The following is a 15,532-nucleotide window of genomic DNA, read 5'->3' as shown; positions in this document are numbered from 1 at the left end:
CCCATAGTAATTCTTCATTACACACTTCACAGTTTTAAACATTTGAATGTAACTTTATTAAAACAACCAAGTAATCTGCTTTGAGGAAAAGCAGTTTTAGCCGTCCCTCTTTAACAAGGACTAATATTTTTGCATGAAATAAAAAGTTGTGATCAGAACTGAAGAAAGTATCTGGGAATAGAAAACTCTGAAAAGATTTAGAAAAATTTCTTTCAGAACTGCCACAGTCTGGCTGGACAAGAATAACTGAGCCGCCACAAAGCCTTGTAGGTTCAAACAGCAACTACTTTATTTCAACTCTCACTGGCACTGCACTCATATTTTTCTGCCAACGCCACCCACGCAGCCCTTCCAGAAACCCCCCACACCAGAAATCCTGCCTCCGGCACTTCCCCAACCAATGGGAACTCTCCTGGAATCCCCACAAGAACTCCAAAGTAGCCGGTGCCCCGAGGCATCAAGAGCCGCCCCATTGCCTGATGGTAAAGGTCAAATATACAATACAATCAAGCCAGCATCACAGCAATTATATATAGCTTAACTCAAATCATCATCTAAATTGTTCACTGGCTTCACCTTTCAAACATTCCCTCAGGCAAATTCTAGGCATCATTATGACTGACCTGTCTCTCAACACAGAACAAAACAAAATTTCAGATGCTTTAGTTGCTTTTCCCCTTAGAATTTTATCGGAACAAGAAAAGATCCACTAGAGTTTCAGTAACTCAGAGTCTGAGGTTTGAGCAGTGACATGAAGGGCCTGATTCACTTTTGTCTGAATTAAACCACAAAAACACTGTTATCAACTTACTTTCAGGTGAAAGTAGCACACATTTCACCATCCGGAGTGTTGCCCAGTCTGTGTGGTGCATTTTGTCCTTCTGCTGATAATTATATTCACTCATGGCCCTCAGAAGTGTATCTAATGAGAGATTTTGATGTTCTTATTTTTTATTTACACTGTAATCCCAGCAGATGCTCCTGCCATGGATCTTTCCAAATGGGATACTATTCATTTTAACCATTCTGCCTTTTCTCTTTGAAATATTGTTGTGAATTTCACTATATGAAGTACTCAACTGATTTCCTTTCAAAAAAGCATGATTTACAAGAGAGAACCTTTGAAAATGACATTTAAACACTGTTTCATATTGTAACACCAAGTAGTACATTGCCAGGGAACTTTTATGGATACTTTAGAAAACTTAGGAGGCAGAACTGTTTTCTAAGTTGGAAGATGATTGCTACTGCTTACTCAGGGTTGTTGTCCACTTAGTTTTTGTGCATACTAGTCTCAGTGGCATTCCCAGTGTTCTCATGTAGCCCTATTGTCTGCTTTGGGGGCTTGATGCAGACATGCAGGCCACACAGACTGTAAATTTTCTGGAAGCCTTGTGCCAAGGAACTTCCTTTTTGATATTACTTAGGGACCAAAGTATCGGAAGGCGATGCATTACTGGGTATCCCAGTCAGTAAAATTAAAATTTTGTTTTCTTCCATGTATGAACAAACACACACACACACACACACACACACACACACACACACACACACTCACACATACATACTCACACATACACACTCACTGTTGGGCTTTGCCTCTGCAAAGAGCAATCCCACATTATGGTGGCTTTAAAAAAATAATATCAATAGTTTTCATGGTCTCCCAGTACCAATTAAGATTATTATTTCTGTGTAATCACACTGAAGACATTCCAGTGAAAGTCATTAATTTTGAGCTACAGTTGTTGGCAGTGACAGCACTTAATTGTTGAGTGCCTTCTTCCTTAACCTTCCTGGAATACAGCCAGGTGTGTGATGCACAATTTTCAGAGAAATTATTCATATGCTGCTAAAAAAACTGGTTTTTGTAATTAAAGAATATTTTGCAAACACATTGGAAAAAAACCTGGAAACTAGATCAAGGAAAGCAGTGGATTCTTGTCCCTGAGGCAAAAAGGCTAAGAGCTGGGTGGAAGGAGGACCATTCCATGTGCTGTTTCATGCTGATAAAATGCTTGAGCTGTGCCCAGGACTTAACTGCTGTGACTCAGGGTGAAATTTGTAAAGGTCAAGTCCTCCATAACTAATCTCAGTGCATGCCAATCCATATGCCCATCTGCACCAGATGGTTATGTCCTGCAGCAGAATGAGTAGATGTCCTTTACACCTTGGCTTATGCCATATTCTGGCCCCTCGTAGTGCACAGCCATCTGGGGACTTGGTCAAAACTTTTGGTAACCACAGTGCTTTTCTATAAGTTGCTTTTTTTGGGTGGCTTCTCAACTTTCCAGCTAAAATCACTGTCATAATCACTGTATGTATGTAGTTCACTAAATTAGTCAGAGGACACTTTGGATTTGTTGAAGGCACATTCCTTCAGATTCCCAGATGACTAGTGCTATTACATCAAAAGAATTTTATAGCAACAAGATTAAGCTTACTGGGGACATGTTTATGAACCAGAAAATTTCTGGGTCTGACACATGGAAAGTTCCTTCTGCAACAAATAAGTGCAAACTCCATCCAACAGGAAACCACAAAATACACAAATCTTCAAGGATTGTAACTTGGAGTCCAGTTAGAGACCTTCCTTTTATAGAAAATGAAGGAGGGCGGGGCTGGGGATGTGGCTCAAGTGGTAGCGCGCTCATGCGTGCGGCCTGGGTTCGATCCTTAGCACCACATGCAAACAAAGATGTTGTGCCCGCCGATAACTAAAAAATAAATATTGAAATTCTCTCTGTCTCTACCTCTCTCTACCTCTCTCTCTTTAAAAAAAAAAAAAGAAAATGAAGGAGTACATTTCAGGTAGAGTGATTCTGCTAACTTATGGGCCTGAAATACCTTAAAATATACACCAAAAGCACTTCCACTAGGATTAAAATTAGAAATAAATATTCATAGGTGCACTTCACTCAAATCATCAACCATCAGGAAGAGTCCCAGAGCTGAGTGTCTAAAAAGTATGCTCCTCTAGCATAGAGAAAATCATGGTGTATAAAAGACACTAGAACACTGTTCTCAACAACAGAGAGGGTTGATGGTAAGCCATGCTTCATTCACAGGCACCCTTGCCTGTGCTGAGTGGTGGCTTTAATTTTCTGTAGAATTTTCCAGTTATAAGCTTAAGCCTTTCAACTCCCCCATTTGCCCCAAACTCACCTTGCTACTGCTTACTAAGGGTTGTTTTCCACTTAGCTTTTGTGCAGACTAGTCTCAGAAGCATTCCCAGTGTTCCCATGAAGTCCTATTGTCTACTTTGGGGGCTTGAAGCAGACATGCAGGCAACACAGACTGTAAATTTTCTGGAAGCCTTGTGCCAAGAGTACCTTGAGTCTTTGCTTTTATTGAATTGCCATCCATGACAGATGAGCAGTGCACTCTTTTGGTGTTTTCTAGAAGGAACCACCTGCTTCTTTTCTTTTTCTTATTTTTATAGCATTTAAAAACTAATGATTACCAAACTTCCCCCACCCCCCAAAAAAAAATTAATGAATAGTTCTTGTCAACTAAAATGTTCTAGTGAAGCTCACTGCTGCTCTTCCATTTCTTCTTAATTTGAATGAACAATATCTCTACGTGCAATTACTATGGGGTGTGTTTAAAACATAGGACAATTTGCCCATACTCTGAAGGAAGTTACCTCCTTATCACATGGAAGAACTGTCATAGAAGAGTAATGCAGTATTATATTAATAATTTGCAGACTAATTATCTGCAATCATGAACAGATTATTAGTTTTAAAAAATAAATGGTTAATCAGTCTTTGATCATTGTTTTGATTTTTTTTGTTGCTGTTGTTTAAATGTTTCTTATCATACTTTTAAAGCTGACAGAACTGATTAAATGTTGATTATCTTGAAAGTATTTTGAAGATAGCTTTACAATGGCCTGTAAATTGTGCATATATATGTAGATTGATACATATTCTTGATTTGAAAATATGGTATATTATTACTGGTTTTATACAAAATACTGAATAGTAAAATTGTATAATTACATAATTAAAAGTATTATGCCCCAAAATGGGAGTGGCATAAGTTGAGGAGTCTTCTGAAATGTTATTCAAAAACATAACCTGATTTTATTTTAAATAATAATCATTTATTTGTTATAATCATTAAGAAAATTTTTTTACCTTTTCTCTCTCCAAAAAATTTCCATTCCTTCTTAAAAAGTAAATTTTCATTTTTATAGTTTTTATACCTTCCTTATTATTGGGTAGTGATAAATAATTTATTCCCTGATCCACTGAATATTCTAGGGTTTGATGAGAATACATTCTTGAAAGAAATGAAAATATCAAGTTATTCCACTTACTACACTGTGATGAATATGCTCCACAAATATATGAAATTTTACCAAGCTGGGGAAAATAGCCATAAGCAGTATGAAACAATTTCTGATAAATTAGAAAAGTGAGGAGAAAAACATATCAAATGTTAGAACATTAATTAAAATAGTCAAGATAAACATTTATATTCAAAATTTTAAAATTCCTCAAGAAAAAAAATTGGATAGGACCAAGAAAAATAAATGAGTCATTTGTATAGATACTTCTATTTGGTTAAAAGTTAAATTCTTATCAGATGTTTTCCAGAAAGGAATTGGAGGCAAATACACATTATATCACCAAGACCCTGAAACTTGGCTCATCACCTATCAGCAAAATTCATTGTAGTCTAACATTTTTGGAATAGTTAAAGAAATTTGCCTACAGTGAAAAAATTGCTAAAATGTAAAATTTGTTTAATGCAACTACAGACTTGTTATTCCCATGTCACTAGTGTTCTCTTTGATTCACGTGCTTACATTAACAAGAAAAAATGAAGTTTTAAAACAGTATATTCTGTCTGGGTATGGTGGTGCATACCTGTAATCCCAACAGCTTGGGAGGCTGAGACAGGAGGATCACAAATTCAAAGCCAGCCTCAGCAAAAGCAAGGTGCTAAGAAACTCAGTGAGACCCTCTCTCTAAAAAAAATACAAAACCAATATATTCCATCTTACTCCATTTTTTCTAATTATTGAGAAAGTGGATATAGCATTTTAATATAACTCTGGATCTTTATGAAAATTACTAGATATTTTACTTGTGTTGTTTCACCCAGTACATTTGTGAAAACTGCAATTTAAGAATAAACATTGAGGGCTGGAGATGTGGCTCAAGCGGTAGCGCACTTAAGCGTGCAGCCGTGGTTCTATCCTTAGCACCACATACAAATAAAGATGTCATGTCCGCTGAAAAATAAAAAAATAAATATTAGAAAATTCTCTTTCTCTCTCTCTCTCTCTCTCTCTCTCTCTCTCTCTATATATATATATATATATATATATCTGTCTCTCTCTCTCTTTAAAAAAAAGAATAAACATTGATGTTCAATTTTCTAAAGCTATCTTAAAACAAAGAGTATTGTGCCGATAGAAGTATGAGAATTTTCTCAGGGTTCATGGAGAGACTTACTAGGCAAGATATATTAGCTTTCTGATATCCAAAAGACCCCAGGATTCATCAAAATTAATTTCAGTCAGCCACACTGGTTCATGTCTGAAATTGCAATAACTCTGGGGTGAGGCATGACTATTGCAAGTTCAAAGCAATGTTCAGCAACTTATTGAGGCTCTGAGCAACTTAGAAAGACCGTGTATCCAAATAAAAAGTAAAAAATGGGCTGAATATGTGGTTCAGTGCCTAAGTGCCCCTGGGTTCAATGCCTGTTACCAAAAAAAAAAAATCAGTTTAAAACAACACTTAAGACACAACTATCTTCATCATTTCATCATAATTAGTTTCTTAACAAATAAACCTAACAAGTGATAACTATTTTTATTGTCTCACAGGAAATACTTGGCAGGAATTCTTCAGGAAAGAAAGGTCCTTATAAATGTTGCAAAAAATCCTTTGATACAACATAGTTCCCCTCATAGAAGACAGGTAGAATTGTTTTACGTATGACCAGAAAGTAATTGTTGAAGTGTCCCTTCCCACGATATACATTATAGAAAGAAAAAACTTTAAATGGTTAAAAACACCCTTTTGAAACTTTCTTTCTGTTATACAGCGCACTTAATGTTTTTCAAGCTTTAAATGTGAATAGGAGAAATCTTTTTTTTGTGTGTGTCCTGCATTTTATAAGAAATTCTTTTAACACGATAATGATCTTACTTTATGGAAGGTAAAAATGTAATCAAAGACATCAAACATATCTCTATTTCCTTCACTGAAGTGTATAAACAAAAAAAAAATAGGGGGTGACAGATTCAATCTGATGTAAGGCATAGTTCACTATGCCTTGCATCTGGCACTTGTAAGTGTTTCTGTTTTACTATTATTGTAATTGTCTCTGGATATCTTTTTTATTGCCACCAAAATAAAACAAATAAATAAAAACAAAACCCCATAATACACTCCCACATACAAACACAAAGACCAAAAAAAATTACCAAAAATTCTAATAAATTCAGGAAATAAGTTGGATAAGAATTAACCAAAAGGTGAATGAAAGGAGAAAACCATAAAATAAGCAGAAGACTGGGGGTAGGACGTGACAGGGTAAGATTGGGAAAGGGACATAAATGTGCACTTAAGACACCTAAATGTCAATACCTGCTAAAACTGGGGATCCAAATATGGGCTCTCTGTGCTTCTGAAACAACCATGTATTGCTACTTGGTGAAGGAGCAGAGCCTAAAGTTCTCTGTAGAAACTACTCAGTCCTGATTGAGTGGTACAACAGCAGGCAGAAACAATACATGAAATAAGGGGCAGGACTTGTTCCAGAAGAAGTTCATTTCCAAACAGAGGCTTTATTTCCACACTGGCTGGACCTGCAAGCAGCAGCATGGCAACCCAATCCACATTTTTAGTAGTTCTATAATTGTTCACTCTAGAACTCCCTCAGCTTCTCTGTAAATTTTAACATTTACATGGTAAAAGTTGGAAAAATATGTCTTTGAATTATCCAACAATTTTAACTATTATGCAAAGTTTAAATACTAAAAGGTCATACATTGTAAAAGAAATTCATATTCTTGAATATGGTGAAGACAGATACCTACAGAGAATAGAAACCACCAAGCACTGGCCCATGGCTTCCCAAGTTTCTGAACTCTCTCATTTTCTGTACTCACTTGCCTGGGGATCAACAGTTCAACAGAGTGAGGGCAGTCCACGGACAGTGCTTTAAGCTGTGTTTATACTGTTTTCTTTCCTAATGTCTGTGATATTATGAGATTAATATTTTTAAGAGGATAAAATTATATTTATAGTGTATGTTATATGTGTATGTCCAAGGCCCTGTGTTAAATCTCTGTCATCAAAAATGTAAAATAAAAACAGAAGAGAGATGGGCATGGTGGCACACACCTGTCATACCAGCTTCTAAGAGGCTGAGGCAGGAGGATCATGAGTTCAAGGCCAACCTCAGGAACTTATAGAGGCCCTAACCAATTCAGTGAGACCCTGTCCTGAATAAAATATTAAAAATGGCTGTGGATGAATCCTGAAACCTAGAAGTCACAAAGTTAATCTGCAGAAATGCTAAACCCAGGGGCTAAATGTTTGTAGACTATGTAACTCAGGAGGTGCCTGAGGACCCAAGGTAGATCTGATAGGGATCCATGCCAGGGCTCAGGACAGGGAGTAGGACACTGTGCTGCTTCCAAGGAGCTTTCAGTTAGTGCAGAGTGCTTCAGCCCTGGCACTATTGATATTCTGGGCTGTCCCAGCTGTAAGGCATGGCGTGTGCATTGCAGGAGGTTTAGCAGTGTCCCTGTTATCTACTTACTTGATGGTAGTAGCACCTTTGCATAATTGTGACAAGCAAAACATTGCCATGTGTCTCCCCACAGACAAATCAACTCTATCATGAATGACTGGCATAAGACAAAATATTGATAATCACTATTAACAAGAACTATAATATGCCAAGTAGTGAGGAACTTTAAAATTCTCATGGAAAGATAACATCCATGGAAATTTCTATATCCTGACAGGCACAGTGGTTTACACCTGTATTCCCAGCAGTTTGGGAGTCTGAGGGAGGAGGATTGAAAGTTTGAAGCCAGCTTCATCAACTTAGTGAGACCCTAAGAAATTTAGCAATACCCTGTCTCTAAATAAAATATATAAAAGGACTGGAGATGTGGATCAGTGGATAAAATGCGCCCTGGGTTCATTTCCTGGTACAAAAAAATAACTTGTGTTTCTTGCTGGTCACAGTGGCACATACCTATAATCTTAGCATCTTGAGAGGCAAAGGCAATAGGGTGACACATTTCAGGCCAGCCTCAACAACTTGGGAAGACCCTGTCTCAAAATAATAATAATAAGAAGAAGAAGGAGAATCAGAATAGGCTGGGGATGCATCTCAGTGGTAGAGCACTTGCCTAGCATATGCAAGGCCCTGGGTTCCACCCTCAATACTGAAAAAAAAAATTACATATCCTAGGTGATACTTATAATCAGAAGGAAAATGATAAGCGATATCTATACTGTTCCATGACTGTGAAACTGCTCCCAATTGTATTGGGATTCAAAGATGACCAAAATCTATCCAGCAGGATATTTTATTGAGCTCACAATAGTCTTCCAAATATTTATTATAGTATGTACTGAGTGGAAAATAAACCAGAATACCCAGAAACATTATTCCTTTCAATATTAAGATGCTGAGGTTGATGCTTAATGTCTCCAAGGCTCACGTCACCATCACCACCACCCACATCCACCAAAATAATACTATCTATGCAGGGGACACACATATGTATCAACTACCTACTGTTCTAAGGTCATCAAATTATTTAATGCTCATAAATCCCTATGGTATCATTCCATTTTACAGAAGGATAAGAGAAATTGGAGATTTAGCCAAAGCTAAAGTGTTATAAATAGGGAGGTGAGGGATTCTTAACTGCATCACAAGAGTGGTTCCTCTTTCCAGCTGCACACACAGGGAGAGAGACATTCAAACCTCATTATTAATAGTTTCTATCTGTGCAAATTTTCCTACCCACCAGATTTAATTTGTAACCTCAAAAATCAATGCTCTTGACACTTTCATGGTCCTTTATGAATACACACAGAACCATGAAAACTTTTAGCCACCAAGTGTGCATGTACCCACCTAGATCATGCCCCACCTTCTTATTATTTCATGGTCACTATCAACATCAAGCAGCATTGATGGTGCAGGACTGAGTAATGCAAAACACATAAGACAGGCTACAATTGGGGGCATGCAAGATGACCATCAATAGATAAAGCTGCCTGGGCATCACTGATGTGAGGCTAAAATACTGACATGACAGTCATGTCGTTACCCAGACTGAGAAAGATGTCAAACCCTTTCCAGCAGCTCTTTTTTTTTTGTTTTGTTTTTTTTTTTTGGAGGGACCAGGGTAACCCGGGATTGAACTCAGGGGCACTTGACCACTGAGCCACATCCTCAGCACTATTTTGTATTTTTTTAGAGACAGGGTCTCACTGGGATGCTTGGCACCTCACTAAGTTTCTGAGGTTGGCTTTGAACTTGTGATCCTCCTGCTTCAGCCTCCTGAGATGCTGGGATGACAGGCATGCACCACTGTGCCTGGTCTACCCTGTACACTTCAGGGTAAGAAACTATCAGAGGTGAATCTGTAGGCAGCTATGCACACTTCAGAGGTGCAATAGCTCTACCCTTTGCTTCAGGCCACTATAACGGTCCACCATTAGGTAGAGATAAGCCCTGGACACCACTGCCCTTTTCTTCCTGACCATGTCCATCCTCCATAGTGTATGCCAGATGGATAACACAACCCAGATTGATGTGGCAGAAATATCTACAATGATCCCACTGAGAGAACAAAATATCAACAAAGAATGTGTCCTACATTGCAGCGTCCTGATGGTTCACAGTGAGAAGAAATGCCATTTCTTTGCCTAGAATGACCAAAGGGAAAAATAATCTTCAAATTAAGACATTTTCATTTTAAAGGCACTGATCTACATTATTTGGTGACAAAAGGATCACTCCTATGAAGAAGACGGCCCTAGGGGGTAGCTTGAAAAATAACTCAAAAGTGTACAGTTGGGGTGGAGTATGAGTGTCTGAGTGATGGAGGGGGCTGGGAATGTGCTAGGGGTGGTGGTGCATACCTGTAATTCCAGCAGCTCAGGGGGCTGAGGGAGGAAGATGTCAACTTTAAGGCTAGTATCAGCAATATAGTGAAGCTTTAGGCAACACAGTGAGTCCCTATCTCAAAATAAAATACAAGAAAAAGGCTGGGGATGTGGCTCAGTTGTTAAATACCATTGGGTTCAATCCCTGGTACAAGAATAAAATAAAATAAAATGGCTTGTATAGTGTAAACAATGTGATAAAGGCAAGTGTTTGGTTCCTCAGAATTCCACAGTGGTTGATTCCAGGGAGAAAACTAGCCATAAGGTAACACTTAAATATGCTTTTGGAGGCCCTTGTAGACTCCTGTATGAAGAGAGTGATGTATGCTTGGCACAGTATGGGGAAAGAGGGATGCCTGTGGGAGAGAAGACACAGCCAGGAGGAGTGTGTGGCTTTCAAGGGGTAATTCTGGACACTCAAAGGGAGTAAAGAACCTATTTCCCCGACCTACAGCTGCACCTGCTTGCAAATGGGACAGAGCAAGAGGATTTAGTCAAGTTTAGCTCTGATTTAGACTGTGCTCTTGTGTGACTTTTTCTAACTTAAGGAAACTTCAGATTAGCAATGTTGAAATTTTGCTGAGAGGTGACAGTATAGTTTTGAGTCCACAGCATGAACCCTGAAGCCAGGCTGTGTGGGTCCCCATGGAAATTCTGTCACTAACAACTCATGTAACCTGGGGCTAGCTTCTTGAACTCTATGAACTTCAGTTTTCCCCTTTCAAAAGAGGTTCTATGCCAGGCATGGTGACACACCAGTAATCCCAGCAACTCTGGAGGCTTAGGCAGGAAGACTGCAAGTTCAAACCAGCTCAGCAACTTAGCAAGGCCCTAAGCAACTTACTTATCAAGACCCTGTCTTTAAATAAAATATAAAAAAGAGCTGGGGATGTGGCTCTGGTTATAAAAAAAAGAGCTGGGGATGTGGCTCTGTAGTTAAGTTCCCCAGGGTTCAATCCCTGGTACCAAAAAAAAAAAGTTACAGTGATGTTTAAATGAACAAATATACCTAAACCACTTAGCACAGTACCCATCACACAAGGGTTATTAATTAGTTGTGTGAGTTTATAAGTTTGTACTGGCTGCAAAGAGTCGTATGCTAACATGTCTACCCAATTCCAAACTGAGTGTTATCAGCCATTACAGCAATAATTTGTTATACATTTATCAGCATATGGCACATCAAGAATTTTAATATGTAACTAACACAGACTAGTTTATGTCAATTCTTTGCTTTTCTATAGATGACATAAACATTTAGAGGTTGTCCCCTAATTCTCAACCCACTAACCAATACTCGTGCTCTTCAATCTAAAATAAAAGGATGCCCACAGGAAGTTTAAAACATTGTATTAAAATGCATTCAATACACTTAACCCACCAAATATCAAATCTCAGCCTAGCTTGCCTTAAACAAACTCCAGTGGTGTGAGTCTGCTGCAGAGCAAAATCACTGATGCCATACCTCTTTTTGTTGCGAGGGGGTACTGGAGATTGAACTCAGGGGCGCTCAACCACTGAGGAACATCTCATCCCTATTTTGTATTTTATTTAGAGACAGAGTTGCGCTGAGTTGCTTAGAGCCTCGCCATATTGCTAAAGCTGAACTCGAACTTGTGATATTCCTGCTTCAGCCTCCCAAACTGCTGGGATTACAGGTGCAGGCCTGCACCCCTGTGCCCAGCACAGAGCTCAATTTATAACACAGTGTTGTAAGGCTCATGGAATTCACTGAATATTGAACTCAAAGTGAAAAAAAAAACAGAGTGGTTGCCAAGATCTGCTCTCACATCATTGTAAAGTTGAAATATTTTAAGTCAACCCATCATAAAGTGGGGGCCATCTCTATTTATGGAGTGCTATCAATCTGTCTAGCACAGACTCACTCATTATGGGGTACAGAAATATCCTGAAGGTCCAAATAACAATCTCCCTAACCTGTTTCACAAAGATAAAGCCATGAGGAAGAATCAAACTCACACCCACTCCCTTCCCATCAACCTCTGCTCATCTCTTAGCTTAAAGGAAGAGCAAGCAGGAATCTGTCACCAGCTAGCTGGGAAGCATTGCTTTCTCTGGAATCATGCTTAGTACCACCAAACTTTATAAGCTACAGTTTGTTTCCTCCCCCAGGAACCTCAGGTCTTTTCCCAGATAATGTGGATAAATACAGCCTGGCCCTGAGGCTGTATCATCTGCTGCTCTACCTGTACTCCTACTATATACAAACCTAGCAAAACCATCATGGACCATAGGAGGGGCACACAGAACCCCATTCATGATCTGAGTAAGAATGTATCAGGACTCCAGAGTAAAAATGTATCAGGACTCCAGAATGTGTCAAATTGCTTTTTCTACCATTTTCTACACTAGGGGATATTCATTTCACCCTTTTTAGCTGTGTCTTATGATGTAAGCTACTTGAAATTGTGCATGATACATTAATCACAATATCTAAGGATTATAGAGAATATATTCTTCTAAGCACTTTTTCTAACTCCTCTTTGCAACCCTGTGAAGTATGTTGGTAATACTCCACTTGACAGGAGGAAAATCTGAGCTTTAATACATTAATTTGTGGGCTGGCATTGTGGCTCAGTGGTAGAGTGCTTGCCTAGCACAAGTGAGGCATTGGGTTCAATCCTCAGCACCACATAATAATACATAAACCAGATAATGATATTGAGTTCATCTATAACTTAAAAACTATTTTAAAAAATGTCTCTAGTAAGACTCTAACTCACACAAATATGCACATCAAATGTCTCTGTGACTTAAAACTGCTTCCTAGCTGGGCATGCCTGTAATCCCAGCAGCTCAGGAGGCTGAGGCAGGAAGTTGGCAAGTTCAAAGCCAGCCTCAATAACTTAGCAAGGCCCTAAGCAAGTCAGGGAAAACCTGTCTCTAAATAAAATAAAAAAGGGACGGGGCTGGGATGTGGCTCAGTAGTTGAGTGCCACTGAGTTCAATCCCAGGTACAAAAAAAAAAAAAAAGAAAGAAAGAAAGAAAGAAAAAGGAAAAAAAAGAAAAAAGCTGTTTTCCAACTCCCTTTCTCTTAGGTAGTGAAAAATTTCACATGTATTAGAGATAATTTTTTTTCCCACTTGAAAAGTGGCTGCAGCATCCTTCAGAGCAAAAGTACTTCACCTCCCCAAAAATGTGCAGGCATAAACTAGATTCATTAGGAATCTGTGCCTCAATGAAACCTGAGGGGGAATGTGATCATACTTTCCAATTAACAAAATGTTTTTATGTCATCTGCAGAGTCAAATGCAAAGAAAAAAACTGAGGGTTATCCACACAACAGACTTTAGTGTGAAAATCCCAGCTCCTATCCCTGCCCCCCCCAATAAAAATTTATGGCAAGAACTTACATCAGAAACTGCAAGATTCTTGCTGAAACTGTATATGCTAACCATGGACAAAGTGTGAAAAGTGATGACATGTCTAACCATTTGCTTGAAAAGTCACCAATCTTGTTTGTGTTTACCAGTGGCTAATCTGCAGGTTACATCAGTTGAGGTCACATTGACTTTATACACCCATGTGTAGAAGTGGAATTAAAAAGTTACATTTAGCTGGGTGCAGTGGTGCACCCCTGTAATCTCAGCAGCTCTGAAGGCTGAGGTAAGTGGATTGCAAGTTCAAAGCCAGCCTCAGGAACTTATTGAGATCCTGTCTCTAAATAAAATAGAAAAGGGGATGGGGATATATCTCAGTGGTTAACTGCCCTTGGGTTCAATTTCAGGTATAAAACAAAACAGAAAAAAACTTGTTTAAATATGTGGATTGATAAAATGAAAACAACAATCATTCTTCATCTTTGAAGAGGGGAGAATCCTTGTAAAAATGCTAAGCAGAGTGTTTGTGATGGGTGAATAAGAGGGGATTTTCTGGCTTATCAGACCACAGTACAATTCTGCTCAGAAATTCATTTTACCAATTAATTTAGAGATGCTCAGATATTGTGAAAACAATTTCCTAGAAATGGATATCAGAGAAAACAGGTTTGTAGCTGTAACTCCATTCCACTTCTTTGAGGCACAAACTTCTGGTACATTTTCTCCAGGACAAGCACTACCTAGCATTCCAGCTTTTAACAACATGATTCCAATTCTCTTTATGACTATGGAATTATAGAAGAAGGGAATCAATAAATCTTAAGTAATATGCCAACAGGTCATGATCAAGTATAATAAGTTCCTGTCTTCTATTTCAGTCTCAATTTATGTTAGGTTCTTAAAAAGTGTTTACAAATATTTGTTTCCAAGCCAAAGGGACATGACATAAGCCCCCCCACCCCCAGCTCCATCTGTTGGTGGTAGACAGAGTCTTAGTTCTGTGGCAGGCTTGAAAGTTTCTTTCTTTATAGGATTCATGATATTCTGATTGATATATTTCATTCAGGGTACCCTCCCCTTGCATCCCTTCAACTCTGCCTCTGACCCCTTTGTCTATACTACAGTTATGGTATATGCAGTTTCAAATATACCACAACAAAACCCACTCTTCTATATAATTAGCATACACAAAAAATCCCCCCTTTAGAGGGGATTGAACCCAGGGACACTTAACCACTGACCCACATCCCCAGCCCTTTTCATATTTTATTTAGCAACAGTATCTCACTGAGTTGCTTAGGGCCTTGCTTTTGCTGAGGCTGGCTTTGAACTTGCAATCCTCCTGCCTCAGCCTTTAGAGCCACTAGGATTACAGGTATGCACAACCACGCCTGACTCGGAACTATAGTTTTTAGGAGAGGGGTCAAGGTACTAGAGTGCATGTTATAAGAGCAGCCCCTTGTTCTTCTTTTGATGACATACTTCAGTGTGCTCTCATTTCTAGCAGCCCTTACTTGCAAGGCTTTATGGAATCAGCCAGGTTTTGACGAAGCCGTTACCTAAAGTCACCACCAAAAGGGAAAGGAAAAAAAATTCCAGTGTGCTCTTTGCATTCCCAGGATTATCCCTTGCTCTGTTCCACGTGTTCTCTGGCTGAAAGGCTGCCCACAGAGCAACCTGCTTTATAATTCAGAGACTGGGGAGGCTTCAAGTTGCAAGTCACATATTAACAAAGAGGATTTATCTCATCACTGAAGCCCAACAGATGCACACAAACTTCATACATACGGCAGATGCTATAAGTGTGCTCCCAATTTGCTTTTTTGCTATTGGTGCATAATGGAGAGTAGAAATAATGCCACCAATATTCTAGGGTCACACTACCTAAGGATTCAAGCAGGCTGCTGGGCTCCATCTCCAATGATAAAAGGATGGGAAATAAGGAGGAGAGAAACATTCTGAGCCTGTGCTGTCTGATCTCTGCCACAAAACTTCAACCCTGCCATCAGCTGCAAACACGTATG

General features: G+C 38.9%; 1 pseudogene; it reads left to right on the top strand.

Annotated features, from left to right (window-relative positions):
• LOC143640238 (semaphorin-4C-like) overlaps positions 1–15,532 on the top strand; it is a 58,059-nt pseudogene that overhangs the window by 37,630 nt on the left and 4,897 nt on the right.

Source organism: Callospermophilus lateralis, unplaced genomic scaffold (genome assembly GCF_048772815.1).
Source record: "Callospermophilus lateralis isolate mCalLat2 unplaced genomic scaffold, mCalLat2.hap1 Scaffold_139, whole genome shotgun sequence".
NCBI lineage: Eukaryota > Metazoa > Chordata > Mammalia > Rodentia > Sciuridae > Callospermophilus > Callospermophilus lateralis.
The sequence above is the reverse complement of the archived record's forward strand: the minus strand, read 5'-3'. Positions and strand labels throughout refer to the sequence as shown.